The sequence below is a fragment of the Echinops telfairi genome, unplaced genomic scaffold (genome assembly GCF_000313985.2).
Source record: "Echinops telfairi isolate 266 unplaced genomic scaffold, ASM31398v2 ScPeMD7_7475;HRSCAF=8513, whole genome shotgun sequence".
NCBI classification, from domain to species: domain Eukaryota; kingdom Metazoa; phylum Chordata; class Mammalia; order Afrosoricida; family Tenrecidae; genus Echinops; species Echinops telfairi.
The window spans coordinates 25,270,375-25,291,436 of record NW_022111379.1 but is presented as its reverse complement, the minus strand read 5'-3'; the positions used below and the strand labels follow the sequence as shown (position 1 = coordinate 25,291,436).

General features: G+C 37.7%; 1 non-coding gene across 1 annotated transcript; it reads right to left on the bottom strand.

Annotated features, from left to right (window-relative positions):
* Positions 1 to 384: 384 nt before the first annotated feature.
* LOC115867939 lies at positions 385 to 491 on the bottom strand. The gene has a single exon (XR_004045336.1). It is a non-coding gene; the product is annotated as a U6 spliceosomal RNA (small nuclear RNA).
* Positions 492 to 21,062: the final 20,571 nt, after the last annotated feature.

Here is a 21,062-nt window from a genome sequence, read left to right as displayed (position 1 = left end):
GGTCATACTTCTTTCTCAATAACACTCATTCTACACATTTTTGGTGTATTTAATATAGGCCTCATACAAAATCATAATTCAATAATATTCACTCAATGAATGACTAATTTTTTAAAACCAGTGAGAGACAATCCTATCATCCTCATCCCTATATACTATATGTCTTAATAAGGACTTTACTGTGTCCAAACAAATTGTATAAATAATGACAATGTTTTATAAATAATATTTTGTAAATAGCTGAAATATTTTGTTTTGATGTGTGTTTTTGTGGAGTGAAACTACATATTTAAATCAAATTTAAAAGCTCTTTAGATTTATTATTATTATTAACACATACAAAATACTTTTTATTCTCCTATTAGTTTTCTTTATCTTTTTAAAAAATATATGGAACACTTCATGAATTTGCGTGTCATCATTACACAGGAGCCATGCCAATCTTCTCTGTGTCATTCCAGTTTCAGTATATGTGCCACTAAAGCAAGCACTTATTAGTTTTCTTTTTTATTTTAAATCATGTTATTGGGGGCTCTTACAACTCTAGTCACAATCCTTCCATCCATCCATTGGGTCAAGCACATTTGTATATTTGTTGCCATCATCATTCTCAAAATATTTTCCTTCTACTTGAGCCCTTGGTATCAGCTCCTCATTTCCCCCTCCCTCCACACACCCTGTGTAAGACATCACAAAATAATAATAATGTATAAAGTATCAAGGGTTTGTGAGAGAGTTCTATAGATTTTCATTGACATGAATGAAAGAGATGCAATGAGAGGGACAATATGGGTGTTGCCTGAAGTTGGTTAATAGTCTGTTACCATATTTTTCCACATCTATTGATCGATGTGTTCCATTCATTCAGCATTTTATCTGATGGGTATATGCCATTACATATTTTTGTGAAGGTCACATAAATCTTGATTCATACATGGTGAGGAAACCACCTTCCTGAACCTCCTGAATGCAGGCAGGTGGCCCCTGACAGAATGCCTATGGATCTGATCCTTGGAAATGTAATTGGTTGTTGATTCTATAAGCACGAGTCACATTCTGGAGTTTATATTTCCAGTCTTAGAAATAAATACATAAAAAACTTAAGCAGTTCCTTTTTCTTTTATTGATTTACAAAATGAGGAACACTAGAAGAAATAAAAAATAGTTTTAAGCATTTCTGTTTTTCTTTTATTTCTGGCTTTGTATATGTGAACTTGCTATGCATAATGCTTTCAGCAACTACTTCCTCTGAAGTGAACAGCCATTCCTTTTCTGTAGTCTGTTACTACTAGTCTGGAAGCTCTGCTGAAATATTCATTTGGGGTGACTCTGATGGCATTAAAAATACCAGTGACAAAGCTTCCAACATCAAAGCAACACACAAGGCACCACAGTATGACAAATTCCCAAGTGGTTGATAGCCTTGAGAAGAATAGGAATTCTAGAACCCTTCATTTTGCTCATGTGGCTCAAGAAGTAGTTGTGGGAGCAGAACAAGGGAACAAATACTGCATGGTTTTAAGTCAGGAAAGGTGTGCATCAGGTTTCTATCCTTTCACCATATTTATTCAATCTGTATAGTAAGCAAATAATCCGAGAAGCTGGATTTTGTGATTTTTATATGGTTACTTGACTTGTCTTCTCCTAATCTTTTGTAAATGTACCATATAACTAGCATAATAATAAAAACCCACTGTTACTGCGTCATTTTCAACTCTTGTTTTTGAGACTTTGTAAATTTTTGTGGCAGTAGATACCCTCAGCTTTCTCCCACGAAGCCTCTAGTAGGCCAGAACTACCAACCTTGCATAGTGTGGTAGTTACATAATCTGGGATCAATTTAAGAGGACTATGAATGAAGGGGTGGAGTCTGGCCTGTCAATCAAGATATAGGCAATGAGGCCTCTGTGTGGGGATGGCCTTCCCCTAAGGATTCTGGGAATTCCTGGATTTCTTCCTTGCAAGCGGGAGACAGACTCCCTCTCTTGGCTCACTTTCTTGGAGACTTTCTACTGACAAGGCTGACTCCCTGTGAGACATCCCTGAGGTGAAGCCACGTGGACCTACCCTGATGCAGCCAGAACCCGACCTGAAGAAGCCACGTGGAGACCCCTGCCAGCACTGAGATGCTTACAATTCCACTGGATCTATAAGACTTCCCACCCATTGGCCTGTGATCTTCTTGCATCCAGCATCATTGCATGTGTTTCGTGAGTCTGAAGAGGACTTTATAGATTGGTGTTGAACATATGGGTTAATATCAGATTTATGGACTTGACCTGGACTGGGCTGGGATATTTTCTCAATATTCAATTGTTCTTGTATATAAAACTCCCTCTTATACACATATCAGTGTCCATGAATTTATTTCTCTAGTCAACCCAGACTAACATACACAGCAATCCAACTTTTATCTGACAGTGTCGCCAGGGCTCAAATGAGTTCCATTTATGTGCTTGCTGACATGTAATTTAGAAAACTAATGGAAGGATATCATTAAGTGCTTGAAGTAGGTGTGGAATTATCTACAGACCTCTAATTTTTGTTTCTAGTTCAAGTACCATTTACCATAGATGCAATCATTTAAAAGTCTATATGAGAAAACTTAAGCAAATATACACTAAGAACAGACAACAACAAAAAAGAATTAGCTGCCCACTTTGGAGGAAATCGCTGCTGAAATCCTGATGCATAAGAAATGGAAACATTGAAAGTTTATTGAATGGAAGCAGAGCATTGTCAAAGATAGTGCAAGAGATTGGGCCCCTGCGTCCAATGGCACTCTAAATGTGATTGAGGAAAAGCTGCTTTCTCAAAGTAGAGTAGACCAGGGGGACCTGAAAGGAGTAAAGCCTGTGGAATGTAAGCCTTGGAATCTTCTTTGTGATGGGATACCATTCAAAATGAGAAGGCATAGCTGTAAACATTAATAATTGGAACTTGGAATGTTCTCAGTGTGAATCTAGGAAAATTTGAAACCTTAAAAAATGAAATGGACCATATAAAGATTGGTGTCCCATTCATTAGTGAGCTGAAATGAACTAGTATTGACCATGCTGAATCTGAAAATAATATGGTTTACTATGTTGGGAATGACACTCAAGAGAAATGGCACTGTATTTTTTGTCGAAAGGTAAACACAATTTTGTCAAATGGTAAACACGACTTAAAAGAGCAACTCTACAAGACTCTAAACTATTACAATGAACTGTGAAAAGGCTTAGATTGAGAAAACCAAAAGGGAAGAATGAATTTGGCCGATCTGAAATGGAAATAACTCAAGAAAAACCAAGTCTCCAGTTGCAATACTGAAAGATTCTATGGGCAAAATATTGAATGATGCAGGGAGCATCAATAGAAGATGGAAAGAATGCACAAAGTCACCATACCAAAACGAACATTCCACCAACAGTCAACATTCCACCATTACAAGAAATATCATATGAGAAAGAACCAACACTATTTAAGAAAGATATTCAAGTTTCAAGCATTAGGCAATAACAAGGCTTCATGAATTGATGGAATATCAATTGAAAACATGTTGCAACAAGCTGATGCCGCACTGGAAACGTTTTCTTGTTGATGCAGGAGGATAAAGGTGAGATACAGCACCCTTCATCCAATCATTGCTTGCATTCCATATAAAGGGAGTTCCCTGGCTGTAGCATGCCACACCTTTTATCTTACAAAAGGCAAAAGCAAGCAGAGGGATGAAGGCCTGCTATCTCAAAGAAAGAAGAGCTAGGACTTGTATAAGTTCTTTAGAATCAAGCCTTGTTCTGGGAGCCTTCTGGACCCAGAGGAAGAGTGATGGGAAGGAACATGGGTTATCCAAAGTATTGTGAGCCACTAGATGCTAAAAGACAAGGACCATCCTTCTAAAAAGTTAACTAACAGAGAGAAGATCTTTTTGAAGAGCTGGCACTATGAATTCAAACTTTTGTCACCCTAAAATATGAGAGAATAAAATTCTGCTTGTTAAAGTCATCCACTTATGGTATCTCTTTTATAACAACACTTGCTAAATAAGATAGAAAGGGAAATGTGTGTCTTGAATGCAACAGTGAATGGTTTAGGCAGTGGGGACTGGGCGCTTTGGGAAGCAAAGATCAACCCCTTGTGTGTCAAAGTAGAACTGTGTTCCATACAGTTTTCAGTGGGTGAATTTTGCAAGTGTATCCCTTTCTTCTGAGCATGTCTGAATGAATCAATCTCCAGTCTCTTGGTTAGCAGTCCATGCCTTACTATGGAGTGCATTCAAACAGACACAGTGGTAAAGCCCCAAGGTATATCCCAGTGGATATAAAAAAGGGTTTTAAATTCTCTGACTCAGATTCAGAAAATGAACCTACGCACAAGACAAAATGAATCACATCTCCCTGGGAGCTAAGGTTTTTTTCTGGGTAATACAGATAGCTAAAGTGAGCAATCTTAGGTCCCTTATAAGAAAATGTAGGGTTGAAGAAAAAAGGAAAAATAACTACTGTGATCTGGACATATATAATATCAAATGACAGATCAAAGAAGAGATGTTGATTGACAAGTGTTTATAATTGTACCCATTCTTCTCCATCCTTTCACGGGTAAGATATTTTTTCCCTCTGAGTCAATTCCCTCGACTATTTATAGAATCTGTGTCTTGGGAGTAGCTAAACAAAAGCTAAAGACACTAAACTAATCTATACAATAAAAGGCTGAGATGGAAGAGAAAGGGAAGGGAGATGCAAACAACTTTGAAGATCATGTGAGGAAAAGGTTAGAAGAGAAATTTACAGAAGGGATATTACATGATGGTGGAAAGAAAGATAGAAATTTGAATACTGTCATTTTTGAGTAAAAGTCAACTCAATGGGAATGAGCCTAATACATATGTGTATATGTGCACATGTGTGTACAAGGGTTCCAGTTGTATAATATAAAACATATGTAACAGATAGCATATTGTCCATAATAAATATATTTGCAGACAAATTGGTTAGCTTCCAACACTAGTGAGTTGTTTTTCTTTTTGTTTCCCCAGTTGATGAGTTCTTAATATGAAGAGAGAAGTAGAAACTCCATTTTTAGAGGGGTATGTTATATTTTGAAATTAGGACTATGGACATATTTTTATTAATATTCACTCTTTAAATCTTTAAATGGGTTTTTAGAAATAGCCTATCCTCTAGAAACTTTTGTAATAAAATAAATTCATACCAGAGAAAATAGTCTTTATCAGATTAGTAGATGGTTTCCAGTCTTAAAAGTAAAAGTTAGTCATAGATTGTTTCTGAGAAATTGATTGGAAATAAGCCTCTGTGTGCAGAGAGATATCATGTGCAAGATTTCAATCCAGGGCGTTTGTATGGTTGAATAATATCTCTTGAGAATTATGATTTTGTGCTATTTTTATTCTCTCCTGGTTTGTATAGCTATGTTTAGCTTCCTGAAACTATTACATCATAAAATGTTTATTGCAATATGTCATAGTGAGAACTTATTTACATTCTTAACATAAAGGTCTATTTCATATTGTGACAGGAGAAAGAGAATACATAAAGGTGCATTATTTAGCCATGTCACTTTTAATCAGAGGCAAAATAAATAAAGAAGAAAAAGTCTCTTGGAGTGCAATATTTTCAATTCCTAAATAAAATGATAGGCACTCACTTTCATCAATGTAAATCAAATGGATCACTCATAATTAAAATATGCAAGTTTAGCCTTCTTAAGTAACTATGTATTTTCATCCTAAGAAAGAAAGGAAAAACTTCTCATAGATAAATGAATTCTCTCTATCCAAACATGTCATCATCTCCATGTTTCATATGTTGTCATAGCAACAACTTAATTCATATAGCCTACTCAGCAACCAAAGAGAAAGAAATGTATTTGGTGGGGGAGGGGGGGGCAGGGGAGGAGGTGTAATATGCTGCAAAAGGTGACTTTTTTAGATTGAGTAATAACAAGGAGTGAGGCTTAAACCTCCTGAATTTTCCTTGGCAATTTCAATAAAGTCACTAATTAACTTCTACATGCAGGGCAGCTGTCACTTTAGATATGCTGTGATTTCTATAGCCTGAAAAATGAAGTATTTGAAGGATGTCCTGGGTTCCTGGAGAAAACAAAAGTGTGATAATCTATTAAGAGTTCAGCTTCAAAATATTTCTATGTGTAGCTTGGAAATGAATATAATTATTCATAATATTAAATTTTAAAAATATATAATATAAAAACAGGGGAAAACCCCTCTATTTTTCTATGTACCCCCTTTGCAACATTCCTCACTATTTCAGTGTATCTAAGTTGTCGTTTTTTGTTTTTTTTTAAATTATTTTATTGAGGACTCATACAATTCCCATCACAGTCCATACATACAGCCATTGTGTCAAACACATATGTACATTTGTTGCCCTCATCAATCTCAAAACACCTGCCTTCCACTTTAGCCCTTAATATCATTTGCTCGTTTTCCCCCTCCCTCCCCTCTCCCCTTCCCCCATGAACCCTTCATAAGTCATAAATTATTATAGTTTTGTCATAAGTTACACTGTCTGATGTCTCCCTCCGCCCTCTTCTCTGTTGTCCATCCCCCAGGGATGAGGCCATACCTAGATTCTTGTAATTAGTTACCCTCTTCCACCCCACATTCCCTCCACCCTCCAGGCATCGCCCCTCTCACCGCTGGTCCTGAAGGAGTAATCCGTCCTGGATTCCCTGTGTTTCAAGTTGCCATCTGTACCAGTGTACATCCTCTGGTCTAGCCAGATTTGCAGGGCAGAATTGGGACCATGATATTGGGGGGGAGGAAGCATTTAAGAACTAGAGGAAAGTTATATCGTACCTCGCTGTTACCCTGCACACTGATTAGCTTGTCTCCTCCCCACATCCCCTCAGCAGGGGGTGTTTGGTTGCCTACTGATGGACTCTAAGTCTCCACTCTGCACTCACCCCCTTTACAATGACATGATTTCTTGTTCCCTGATGCCTGACACCCAATCCCTTTGAAATCTCGTGGTCACACATGCTGGTGTGTTTCTTCCATGTGTGCTTTGTTGCTTCTGAGCTAGTTGGCTGCTTGTTTCTCTTTAAGCCTTTAAGACCCCAGATACTATATCTTTTGATAGCCAGGCACCATCAGCTTTCTTCACCATCTTTGCTTATGCACACCTTTGTCTTCAGTGATCGTATTAGGAAGGTGGGCACCCACTGATCTGATTCTTAGTTCTTTGATATCTGATAACTTGTCCCTTCTGCACCTCATGGTCAAGCTACCATTTGCCTTTAGATTTGGGATTTGCTAGCTCCCCCAGAACAATGAGCAAACAGCCTTCTGTGTGACTTCCAGTTTGGGGTTCATCAGCCCCTGCAAGCAGAGGAGTCAGGAGAAGTCTTCAGATTTCAACATAAACCACAGATTTTGTACTTGGCAGCCTCCCCAACTATATGTTCTAGTTTCTTGAAACTAGATATCATCCTATCTATCATCTATCTATCTATATTTTTTATCTATCTCTCTCTATACACATCTGAACTCTTCTGTCAGTTGTTGTACAGGGGTGTTTCTGTGATGCTGGACACTATGCCACCAGAGCTACTTCAAATTCCTGGAAGGTCACCTATGGTTAATAAGTTTAATTGGATATTGCAGACTAAGAACAAGCTATAAAGAAAGGGGAGGTCAACATATGAAAAACTGGCTACACACATTTTATGAATAGCAACAAAACATTGTCTGCTGTAGTGCAGGAAGATGAGCCCCCCCCCCAAGTTAGAGGGCATTCATATTATGACAGGTAAAGTGGTGCCTGTTCAAAGAAGAGTTGGTCTTAGTAATTTGAGTGAAGAAAAGCTTTTGAAACTGCATTTTCTGATGAGACATGACTCAAAATGGGAAGAAACAGACTGGTATTAGCCATTTTGAATCATGTAATCCTATGGTTTCCTAAGATAGGAATGACATTTGAAAGGAATGGCTTCACATCCATTGTCACAAAGAAAATTTCAAGACCCATCCTGAAATATAATGCTGTCTGTGATGAAATACAATCCCCACACCTACAAATAAGAATAGTTAATACAATTATGATGTACATTTACTCACTAACTATTAAGGCCAGATAAGAAAATATATTAAGAATTATGCCAACTTCTTCAGGTCTGAAGCTGACCAAGCTTTCAGAAAATGCATTGACAATTACTGCTGATTGAAATATGAAAGTTGGGTGCAGGGAGGGGAATGATCAATAATTGCAAAGTAGGGCTTTGATTATAGAAACAAAGCTGGTGATCAGATGATGGAAGTTTGCAAGGCCAATTACTTCTGCATTTCAAATACACTTTTTAAACAATATTACTGGTGATTTTTGTATGTATGTGCATTTTATCAGGAAAGACTCATCCTTGTAAAAGCACATCCTGTTTAGTAAAGCAGAAGGTCAATGAAAAAGTGGAAGACAGCCAAGGAGATGCATCGACACGGTGGTTAAAGCAACAGGCTCAAGCATAACAATTGTGAGAATGGAACAGGAGGGAGAAATGTTGCATTCTGTTTTGAAAAGGGCTGCTTTGAGACACAAGAGACATGACAGCATCGAAAAACAAATCAACAATGTACACATGTATTTTACTAGATGAAGCATCTGCGGGAAGAGACGATAGAAGAGCCCAATGTCCTCAGCCAAACTCAGGCCAGTGGACAAATATGGAACACAACATTAACTGCTCATTGGAAGTACAGGTTGAAGCTGAAGAAAACCACTAATACAACATTGAGTGTATCCCACCCACATTTACAGACCACTGCAAGAACAGAATTGACACACTTATCACTAATAATCAAAGACCAAATGAGTTGTAGGATGACAACAAGAACATAAGACATGAAGAAAAGAAAGTCATTAAAAACCTAAGAGAAAAAAGACCAAAGTGGAGGACAAAAGATACTCTGAAAGTTACTTTTGTTTAAACTTTTAATTTTGATCTCCGATTTCTATTTTTTGCAAATGTGGTTGTAAATTCTGAGCTTTTATTTTATACAATTATCTCTGTAATACCCACTTCTCTCTGGGCCAGTTGAAGACAGTTGGACAGACTAATGTACAAGCTCTACAGAAGATAATAGTGAGAATGGGAGAGAAAGCCTGGCATTCCTCCAACCCTTTCCAGTTTTAATATTATCATGAAGGCTCAGCCACTGGAGATGGTGAAGCAGTGGCTCCTCTGTCTCTCACCTGAGATCAATGGACACTTGCCTCCTGTTCCCTAAACCATCAGCTTTCTCCCACGGGCCATGAACCCTGGAAGTTGGTGGTCCTGTCCCATTGGCCTAAGGAGCAAATAATTCTGTTCTAGATATCTTAGTTCCCATTCGAGGAAAGGTTTCACCAGGAGACACAACACCAATTCCACTGAAATGTAATTTAAGTATGCCATCTGACCATTTTGGATTCCATATCTATCTGGATCAACAGCCAAAGAAGCTAGCTACTATATTGGGTGGTATGACTGATCCTGATTAGTGACAGGAAATCATATTGATATTACATTATGGAAGTGAACAAGTGCCCGTCTGAATTACAAGAAATCCCTCAGGGCATATCTTGTTGCTACCTTTCTCTGCAATTAAAGTCAATGGAAAATTACAGCAATACAGGAACAGTATGACTATAATGACCTAGATCCTTAAAGAATAAAAGTTTGGGCCATCCTATCATGCACAAGACTACGATCAGCTGGGATGGTTGCTGAGCGCAAAGGGGATGCAGAGCAGCTGGTGAAAGTAGGTACTTCTAAATGCAAGCTATACTTATGTGACCAATTGTGTAGATGTGGCCTGTAATTATTTTTAGTATTTTCCTTGCTTTTTTTATATGTGTACGCACACACACAGGCATATAAAGGTAAGTGGAGAAGGAATGCTACCCATCGTACAGCTACATGAGTTTACTCCAAACAAAATACATTAAAACTTATCTCTGTAATTATTTGATGACTGCAGACAAGATCTTTAAATAATGCACTTGCCTCAGTCTCAGGTTGATTTGCTAAAAATCAAATCAAAGGGTGGTGTTTGAGGAGATTTGCCAGGCAGTTGTATTCAAAGCAGAGAAGTCATCTCGGAAGGTTATGGCAACTGTATTTGGGGATTCCCAAGGGATAACCTTGATAGGTTCTCTCAAGGGACACAAGATGACCATAAGGGCATATTATGATGAAAAAAAATTTTAATGAAATTTTCACTGGTGAGGAAAAAGGTAGGAGATTTTTTTCTAAGACATTTTTTCATCACAACAATGATTTAAAAACTTTAGAAAATCATTTAACAAATTAAAAAAAAACTATGATTTGAGCCTCTTAAGAATGCCAAAAGTAATGATTTGACATTGTGTAAATAGAAGAGTCCAGATTTTTTTCATGGAAGAGTTAGAGGTATGGTAACACCATCTTCAAAAATCTATAGTCCCAGGTGGAGGAGAAACAATAGCTTCATATTGTGATACTTTTGTTTAATACAGGTTTGTAAGACTTTGTAGCAATACTTTTGGAGTTAATATGAAATATGCATATGTGCAAATAAATTGTATATTTATATAGTCCTATATTTTGTAAAGGAGGAAGACAAAACAATATCTTTGTCTTCTTTCTTTCACTTTTCCATTACTTTTTACCAAAATATATAAATGGACCTCATGCACTTTTGGTTGAATGTATGTTCATTTTTCATATTAAGTGCAAATATGAGTTTGTAACAGCCATTTTTCAGTCTGTATGTTAAACAGATAACCAGAAAAGCTGATTTATATAGAACCTAGCATCAGGATTGGAGAAAGGCTTTTAACAACCTTGAAATGCAGATGACACAACCTTGCTTGCTGCAGGTGAGGAGGATTTGAAGCACTTGCTAATGAAGATCAAGGTATTCTGCCTTCAGTAGAGACTACAATTCAATGTCAAGAAGACCAAAATCGTCACAACTGGACCAATAAGTAACATCATTAGAAATGAAGAAAAAATTGAGTTGTCAAGGATTTCATCTTACTCGTATGCACAAAGAACACTCCTTGAAGCAGCAGTCAAAAGAGCCAATGATGCATTGTGTTTGGCAAATCTGCTATACAAGATCTCTTTAATGTATTGAAAAGCAAAGATGTTACTTTGAAGACAAAGATGTGTCTTACTCAAACTATGGTATTTTCAATTGCCTCATAGGCATGTGAAAGTTGGACTTTGAATAAGGATAAAGAAAATTTGAATTATGGTCTGGTGAAGAAAGTTGAAAGTATCATGAACTGCCAAAAGAACCAGTATATCTATGTTGAAAGAAATACAACCAGTACGCTCCTTAGAGTGAAGGTTGGCAAGATTTGTCTCATGTACTTTGGACATGTGGGGGGCTAGGCCCTGGAGAAGGACATCATGCTTGCTAAAGTGGAGGGACAGCGAAAACGAGAATGTCCTCTACAAACTGGATAGAACGGTGGCTACAACAATGAACTCAAACATAAGAACAATTATGAGGATGGGACAGCACCAGGTAATGTTTCATTCTGTTGTATGTGGGGTCACTATGAATTGGAACTGGTGCAGAAGCACCTAACAACAAGAACATTTGCCATTATTTAAATGTTATGTATGTCATAAAGAGATGTTTACAAACACAACGTTGTTGAAGCTGGGATTTGGTCTGGGGAGGCTACCATGGTAATTTTTAAAAATCATTTTATTTGGGGCTCATACAACTCTTATCACAATTTGTACATACATCCATTGTGTCAAGCACATTTATACATTTGTTGCCATCATCATTCTCAAAACATTCGCTTTCTACTTGAGCCCTTGGTATCAGCTCCTCATTTTGTCCCCTCCCTACCCACTCCCACCTCCCTCATGAACCCTTAATAATTTATAAATTATTATTATTTTGTCATATCTTACACTGTCTGACATCTCCCTTTACCCACTTTTCTGTTGTCCATCCCCCAGGGAGGAGGTTATATGCAGATCCTTGTAATTGGTTCCCCCTTTCTACCCCACCTTCCCTCCACCCTCCTGGTATCACCACTCTCACCACGGGTCCTGAAGGGATCATCTGTCCTGGATTCCCTGTGTTTCCAGTTCCTATCTGTACCAATGTACATCCTCTGGTCTAAACAAACTTGTAAGATAGAATTGGGATCATTATAGTGGGCTAGAGGAAGCATTTAAGAACTAGAGGAAAGTTGTATGTTTCATCGTTGCTAAACTGCACCCTGACTGACTCGTGGTAATTTTTAAGGCTTATTTTTGTCAACTTGTGGAGGCTATAATTCTCAGTGGTTTTTGCAGATATTATGTAATCATCTCTATTTTGTGATCGGTTGTGATCAGCCAATCAGTTAAAAACTGGAGTTCCTTGATTGTGCAGCCTGTTGTAAGCTCACTCTCTCTCAATCCTTTATCTTTATTCTTTAACCTCAGGTCCTTAGATCTCAGCTAACAGTCTGCTTTCCAACCTATGGATTTGGGGATTTGCCAGCTCTCATAGCCCCAGGAACCAAAACGTGTCATCTACCTTTCAATTTGGGGTTCATCCTGCAACATGTACTTAGGAGAACCCTCCAGTCTGGAGCTGGACCAAAAGATTTGAGAACTGGTTAGATACAAAATTCTGGCTCATGGAAGTCAACAGAAAAAAGGGATGCATTAAAGTGTTGAAAAGGAAGGATCTTATTTTGAGGATATGCCCGACTCAAATCATGATATTTTCAATTGCCTCATACACACGTGAAATGTGGACATTGAATAAGGAAGACTGAAGAAACACCAATGCCCTTGAATTATGGTGCTGGTGAAGAATATTGGAAGTACCACGGACTGTCAAAAGAACAAACAAATCTGTCTTGTAAGGAGTATGGCAAGAGTGCTCCTTAGAAGCAAGAATGGAACAATTCTGTCTCATTTATCTTGGACATATTATCAGGAGACCCTAGTTCCTGGAGAACATCATGCTTAGTATGGTAGAGGATGAGTGTATATAACAAAACCGTAAACTGGATTGACATAGTGGCTAACACAATAGGCTAAAACATGAGAATAGTTGTAAGGCTGGGCCATGACCAGGCAATGTGTTGTTTTATTGTCCACGGGGTTTCTATCCATTGGAATAGATGACATCTAACAACCACCACAACAGCAATAGTCTCGACAACATCGAAACATTTTTTTGAAATAAATATCTTATCTATTCATACATCTATACTTTACTGGTTTGGCTCCTCTAGAGAATGCAGCACAAGTTTTATGTGGAACCTGTTGAGAAAATACAAATTATATTGAATAAAACCACAAATAAGTCATTGTTTTATGATCTTGGGAAGTTTCTGGAAAAACAAGAGCAATATCATCAACAACAACAGAATACTACTTAACTCATGTAAATGAAAATATTTTCTTTTCAAAGTCTTGTGTGAAAGAGGTTTAGATTTTAAGTGATTCCCATTCAGTAGACAGGAGAGTCATTATGAATGGTTTTCCTCTCTGTAGGAAAGCTCAGCAGGGTCTGAGGGTGGTCCTTGTATGAGTAATCACATGGAAAACTATCATTTTGTTTTTTAAATGTTTTCATTTTTAGAGGATAGCTATATTTATTGATTTATCTAGAAAATACAGTGTTTATAAAATATTTTCATATGTAAAACAATGCAATACGGATGCAGTTATTCATAAAAACAGAAATCTGGGATTAATTGATGTGTGACCTGGGTATGACATCTGCACTGCCAGACCTAGTTCTCTGACCTTGGATATCAGACAGACCCTTGAGTAAATCTTGAGCCTAAACATTTATTTTTTATTTTAGTTAGTGAAAAATATCTGAATAATGAAATTAAGAATCATAAAGAGTGAAACCTGGCCAACCACTCACAAAACCCTCTCGATAATGTTTTCATTTTTCTAGTCGTTCACTTCATCTGCATGATTTAGTTGATCATATGGTGATGATCTTGAAGACAAAGATTTACCCACTTCATGGTTATCTCTCTCAGTTCTGTCATCTGTAAATTGTGCACTTCAAGAAAAGAATACTGAATCAGATTAGTATCGCATCAAGTGCTTGGAGCTTCTTGGAAGAATGACCTTATGTTAGCGTAAGGAAATGCTATTCAATTTTAAAAATGACTTAGTTCCTATAAGTCTTAGTTTCTTCTCTACCTTTGAAATGCTGGACATCCTAGTATTGATATTTGCTTTAATTTTTTTTCTGAATTTATCAAGTTGGTTTTAAAGCATGTTAAAATTTAGACTGTGAACAGTGACAAAATAAAACAAACATAATGTTCTTCCTTTACCTTCTCGACACCGTCCCAGAGGGTTTGATGCGCAACTACGTTCTTGAAACTGGTTAATTTATTTATTTAATTTTTTAATTTTTATATAGACTTATAATAGACTTTATCAACCCCCTTTTAAAATTATTAATTGGGGAGTTAATACATTTATCATATCATTCCCTAGTTCAATAACATTAAGCAGAATTGTTCAATTGCTACCACAGTCTCCAAACATTCTTTTTCTTCCTGGACTCCTTGACATCGTTTCCCTTTTACCTGCCCTCCCCACCACTGTACCACCAGTCCCCCCCCCCACCAAAACCCTTATTCTACTTGATGTCCCTATAGGTCTGAGCATATTCTTATTTGAGAACCTTTATATGTGATAGCTTATTTTTCCCTAGCTGCACTCATGATTTTTTCCTTTTCCTGTAAGTTGGTTAGTTTAACTATTATGTGCCTTGGTGACTTATTCTTGGGATTCAGTCTGGTTCGTGTTCTTTCAGCATCCTGAACGGTTGCCTGGTTTTCATTCATTAAGCTGGGGAAGTTTTCCACCAAGAATTCTCTTACCATTGTTGCAGATAAGATTTTTGTGGTGCCTTCCTTCAGTAATCCAGTGATTCTCACATTGTTCCTATTCATAGCATCAGACAACATATCTCTTAGGTTTTCTTCAGCTTCTCTGATGATGTGATTAAATTTCTGTTCACATTTGTTAGTCTGCTTTGCTGTCCTCTTGTCACTGGTGTGGTTCTGTGCATCCTCCAGTCAATTGGTGAAGTCTGTAGGTATGATACTGGGTTTTCTTTAATCTCTTCCCTAAGCTCTTGTATTTCCCTTTGGTGTATGGACTTTAACTCCTCTATCATCTCATCCTTTTTCTGTATTGTTTCACTTATATCCCGTATGACTCCAAGCAGCATTCTGAAAATTTCTTTCTGTGGCAGATCAATGTTTGCTTCTTTTATGCATGTTGTTAGATTCAGGACATCTTCTGCCATTGCCTTTTGTTTCTCCTGTTTTCTCGTTGCGGTATTTGGGGCTGACTGCTGTTTGCGTTGCATTGTTTTAGAGGGAAACAAAAATAACAATATAGCTGAGCCACCATCCCTGACTGTGTGACTGGAAGTTATTTAATCCCTGCCCTGATGTGGCAGCCAGCTGTAGGTGTGTTGATATGAAGCCCCAGTGCTGGCTCCAAATGATCCCAGCTCTGGCTGAGACAGTGGTGGGGCTAAGGTCAAACCCTAGCCAGCTTCCACTATGGTAAACCAAAAGCCCCAAGCCCCTCAAAACCTAGTGTATCTGTGCCTACTTTTCTTTATGATGCTCCTCCTGTGACCTGGCTGTGTAATTTCTCTCTTAGTAACTCTCCTGTGTTGATTTTTGTGGAGTCACTCTGGTATGTGTTACTCAGCCACAATCTTCCTGGAAGTCCTATTCAAACATTCCAAAATATGAAAAAAGAAATCACTGTCTTAACAATTATAGTAGGTGACTTTAATACACCAGTCTCTGAAAAATACAGTTCACGGGGGGTAAAAAAAAACAAGAAGGAAGCTATAGCTCCAAACAGTACAATTGGACGACTTGGCCTGATAGATAGTTTCAGAGCTTTCCACCCAAATGCAAAAAAAAATATTCTTTTCATGACCACAGGCACATACCTGAAGATAGACCACATGCTGGGCCACAGTTGAATCTGAGTAAATTCTAGAACATATAGATTATACAGATGTCTCTTTCTGACCACTGTTTCATAAGGCTGGAAATCAACAGAAGGATGATGAAGAAAACAAGGAAAAACAATTCAAGGTTATCAAGGGATTACCAATAAAAAAAAATCCCCTGGACCAAATGGCTTAACCAGAGAATTCTACCAAGCATTCAGGGAAGAACTGACATCAATCCTACACAAACTTTTCCAGATTATAGAAAAAGATGGAAAACGTGTCTTTCATGAAAATAGTATAACTCTGATACCTAAAGTGGGTAAGGATCACACAAGAATTAAGAACTACAGACCAATAACCCAAATGAACATCAATGCAAAATTTCTTAACACAATACTGGCCAATAGAATACAAAAGCATATAAAAAAATAATTCACCATGACTAAGTGGGATTCCTACCAGGATGTAGGGATGGTTTAACATACGAAAGATCATTAGTATTACTCACCACATTGACATGAAAAATTACAAGAACCACATGATGATATCGATAGATGTAGGAAAAGCATTTGGCAACATCCAACATCCATTCCTGTTTAAGACACTGAAGAAGATAGGAATGGAAGGAAAATTCTTCAATATTATATAAGCTCTATATGAAAAACCAACAGCCAATGTGGTAATCAATGGAGAAAAGATGAAAACAATTCCACTGAAAAAGGGGACCAGACTGGATTGCCCCTTGTCCCCACTCCTATTTAACATCGTACTGGAGGTCTTAGCTAACAACATAAGACAAACAAAGATATCAAAGGTATTTGTCTGGAGAAGGAAGAGGCGATACTATTGCTATTCTCAGACAATATGATTTTATATATCGAAAATCCCTAAAACTCCATAAGTGGAGTGCTTGAAGGGATGAAGGCATATGGCAGAGTGGCAGGATGCATGATCAACAAACATTAGTCTATTGAACTGCTCTACACATCAGACAAGATCACAGAAGAGGCTATTAAAATGGTAGTACCCTTTATAATAGCCAAGCACAAATTGAAAAATCTAGGGATATACCTGACTAAAAAATCAAAAGATTTGTACGAGGAAAACTACAGAACACTATTACAAGAAACCAGGAGTGACCTCAACAAATGGAGAATATCCCATGCTCATGGATTGGAAAAATCAATATAGTAAAGATATCAGTTCTGCCCAAGGCACTACATAAATTTAATGCTATCCCGACATGAATGCCATCAACCTTCTTCAAATAATTGGAAAAACTGATGACCAACTTTATATGGAGAGGGAAGAAGCCCAGAAATAGCGGTGAATTCCTCAAGAAGAAGGACAACGTGGGAAGACTTGCTCTACCTGACTTTAGCACGTATTATACAGCCACAGTGGTCAAAACAGTGTGGTACTGGCATAACCACAGATTCAGAATAATGGAAATGAATTGACAACCCAGAAATAAAAACATCAGCATATAGACAACTGATTTTTGATGAGGGCCCAAAAATAACAAGTGGGAGTGGATGACCGCTTCAATAAGTGGTGCTGGAAAAAATCCATGCACAAGAATATACTCAAGGTGGATGACAGACCTTGAGGTAAAATCACAGATTATTAGGGCCATTAGTGAGGGAATTGGAACAAACCTGAGAATGTTGGCACAGAGAACACATAGGCTATTTCGAAAGTTATAGTGTCTGGGGTCTTAAAAGTCTTGAAGATAAATAAGTGGTCAACTAGCTGAGAAGCAACAAAGCCCATATGGAAGAAGCACACCAGCCTGTGTGATCATGAAGTGTTGATAGGATCAGGTATCAGGCATCTAAAACCCAGAACAAAATCATACCTAAGGTGAATGGGAAGGGGGGCAAGGAGTGGAGACCCAATGCCCATCTGTAGACAATTGGACATCCCCCTATAGAGGGGCCACAGGGAAAAAATGAGCCAGTCAGGGTGCAGCATAGCACCGATGAAAGACACAACTTTCCTCTAGTTTTTTGGTGTTTCCTTCCCCCCACTATCATGACCTCAATTCTACATTACAAATAGTATTAGACCAGAACATGCACACTGCTACAAACAAGAGCCCACAACATATGGAATCCAGTATAGATAAACCCCCTAGAGCCAACAATGTGATACCAGGTGGAATATGGGAGGGTAGGGGTAGAAAGGGGGAATCAACCACAAGGATCAACCTATAACTCCCTCTCAGGGGGACGAACAATGGAAAAGTGGGTGAAGGGTGATGAAGGACAATTTAAGATATGAAAATAATAATCTATAACTTATCAAGGGTTTGTGAGGGAGGGCGGGCTAGTAGTGGAGGGGGGGGATGGGGAGCTGATATTAGGGGCTCAAGTGGGAAGAACATGCTTTGAAAATGATGATGGCAGCATATGTGCAAATGTGCTTGACACACTGGATGAATGTACAGATTGTGATAAGAGATGTAAGAGTCCACAATAAAAGTATTTAAAAAAAAAACAAACACAAAACAAATAAAAATACAGAAAATGTTGAAAACAAGATCAGGCCCAGCATGCACCAGGAGGAGATCAACTGATAAAGGTTTAACTGTTCAAGTCAGATGTATGCCTTTGATCTTCTGTAATGATCTCTCCAATGCACTCTGATTAGTAACCCCTTTCTTCCCATCCCTCAATTTTGGATGGAAGGATTTCACCAGAGGCTGGTTTCCTAGGTAGTTTGCACAAATGAATCTTGGTCTCCCACTGTCATCCATAGCCTTCTGCAAACCAGATTCTCACAATTTAGACTCTAATACTAATCCTTCTTTTGATTTAAGATATTATTTACAATCATTTGATGACTGATGATGGTGTGCTTCTTCTATGTGGACTTAATTAACATCTCCCTTAGATACTTGCTTGTTTGTAGACAAGCCTTTAAGACCCCGGACGCTATTTTAAGTAAAAGCCAGGCACCATCTAATTTCTTTGCACTTTTTGCTATAGCACCCATATCTTCTGTGTTTCCTTTCTGAGGGTGCATATCAAGCAGGGCCATGATGTAAGAACTAATTATTCTTAAATTGGAGCTAGGATTTAGTGTGAGCCCAAAGCCTATTCCTGGATCTATATATTTTTTCTTTTAATTTATCATTACTTGGGAATTAATACATATTCCATATCATTCCATTGTTCAAACAGTTTAAGCAGACTTGCACAATTCCTTCCACAATCAGTTTCCAAGTATTCTTCTCCTTTCTGGACTCCTTGACAGATTCCTTCCACCCCATCCATCTCTTCCCACTGCCCCTTAATAAATTAAAAGAAAAACTTTACTTACAATCCATATAAGTTCATCAATTCTGGATTTCATTTACCAAAAACCAGAAAAAATATAGCACAATTTCAAGAGGGTGGCCCCCAATGGCATAACACCTCTGGGATACACCCTAATATGAACAAGCAAAAACCAAAGGAAAACAGAATGTCCATTACAGGTTTGTGGAATAATATACATGTTAATACAGTATATAGGGCATGATGTAACCTGACTTTGCTGGTCCCTGTACCCACAGTTCACCAATCTTGTACAGGGTTGTCTGCTTCCTCAGACACCATGTGTTTTCCAACTTCAGTCCTTAAGTTACAAGTGTGTCTGAGGTAGAGTCCAGATCACCTAGTGGAGTTCCTCATGGGACCTCACTGGTGCATCCTCTGGAGCATGCGGTGTGCCTTGAAGAGTGGGAAAAAGGGACATCCTTGTCAGGTTCCCTTCTTCAATGGAAATGTTTTCAGCTTTTCTCTATGGAGTATAATACTGATTATTGGTTTTTCTATAATAGCTTCTATTGTATTGAGGATTTACCCTTCTATCTTCTCAAGAAATTTTAGCAGGAATCGGTGTTGGAAATTGTCAAATGATTTTTCTGCGTCAATTGATGTGATCATATGATTCATGTCCTCTTTTCTTGTTGATGTGGTAGATTTTGTTAATTGTTTTTCAAACGGTGAGCTATCCCTGCTTCCTTGGTATGAATTTCATTAGGTCATGCTGTATTATTTTCCTGATATGTTTTGTTGCATTCTATTGGGTAGCAGTTTTTGAGAATTTTTGGATCTGTGTTCATGAGGGATATTGGTCTGTAATTATCCTTGTGGGTTCCTTGCCTGTTTGGGGTATCAGTGTTTGCTGACTTCATAGAATGAGTTTTGGAATTTGCTGTCCATTTCTATGTTTTGAAAATTTGTATAGGACTGGTGTCAGCTGTTCTCTGAATACTAGGTAGAATTCTCCTGTGAAGCCATCTGGACCAGGGCTTTTTTTTCAGTCAGAGTTTCTTGATGAGCTTATCTATCTTTTTTCTTTTGCAATGTCTGTTCAAGTTCTTAATGTCTGTCTGCATTAATCTGGGAGAGAGAGTGATTTTCTAGGTATTTGTCCATGTCCTCCAAATTATTGAATTTGTTGGAATACAGTCTTTTGTAGTACTATGTTAATAATCTTTATATTTCATTTGGGTCTTTTGTGACTTCCCCTGTTTCATCCTTAATTCTAGATATTGACGACTGCTCCTCCTTTTCTTTTGTTAAGTTTACTAACAATTTGTTGATTTTGCTGATCTTTCCAAGAACCAACTTTTTGCTTTTTGACTTTTTCCATTGTTTTTCTGCTTTACAGTTCATTTATTTCTGCTCTAATTTTTATGATTTCTTTTATTTTGCTGTTGGAAGGATTATGCTGTCGACTTCTATTTGCTGGAGGTGCTGTGTTAAGGTCCTAAACATGATTATCTCCTCTTTTTTCATGTGTGCATTTATTACAATGAAGTGATCTCTGATAACTGTTTTTGCTGCATCCCATAGGTTTCAGTATGTTGTGTTATCATTCTTATTATTACCTTCCTAACTTCCTTTCTAATTTGGGTTATTACCCAGTCTCTTTTGAGTAATGTGTTGCTGAGTCTCTCACTGTCGTAAAAATTTTTTTTCTATTGTTTATTTACAGCATTATGGAGCTATGGTCAGAGAAGATTGAATGATCTCTATGTGTTTGAATTTTCTCAAGCTTGCTTTATGTCCCAGCATGTGGTCTCTTTAGAATATGAGCTGTG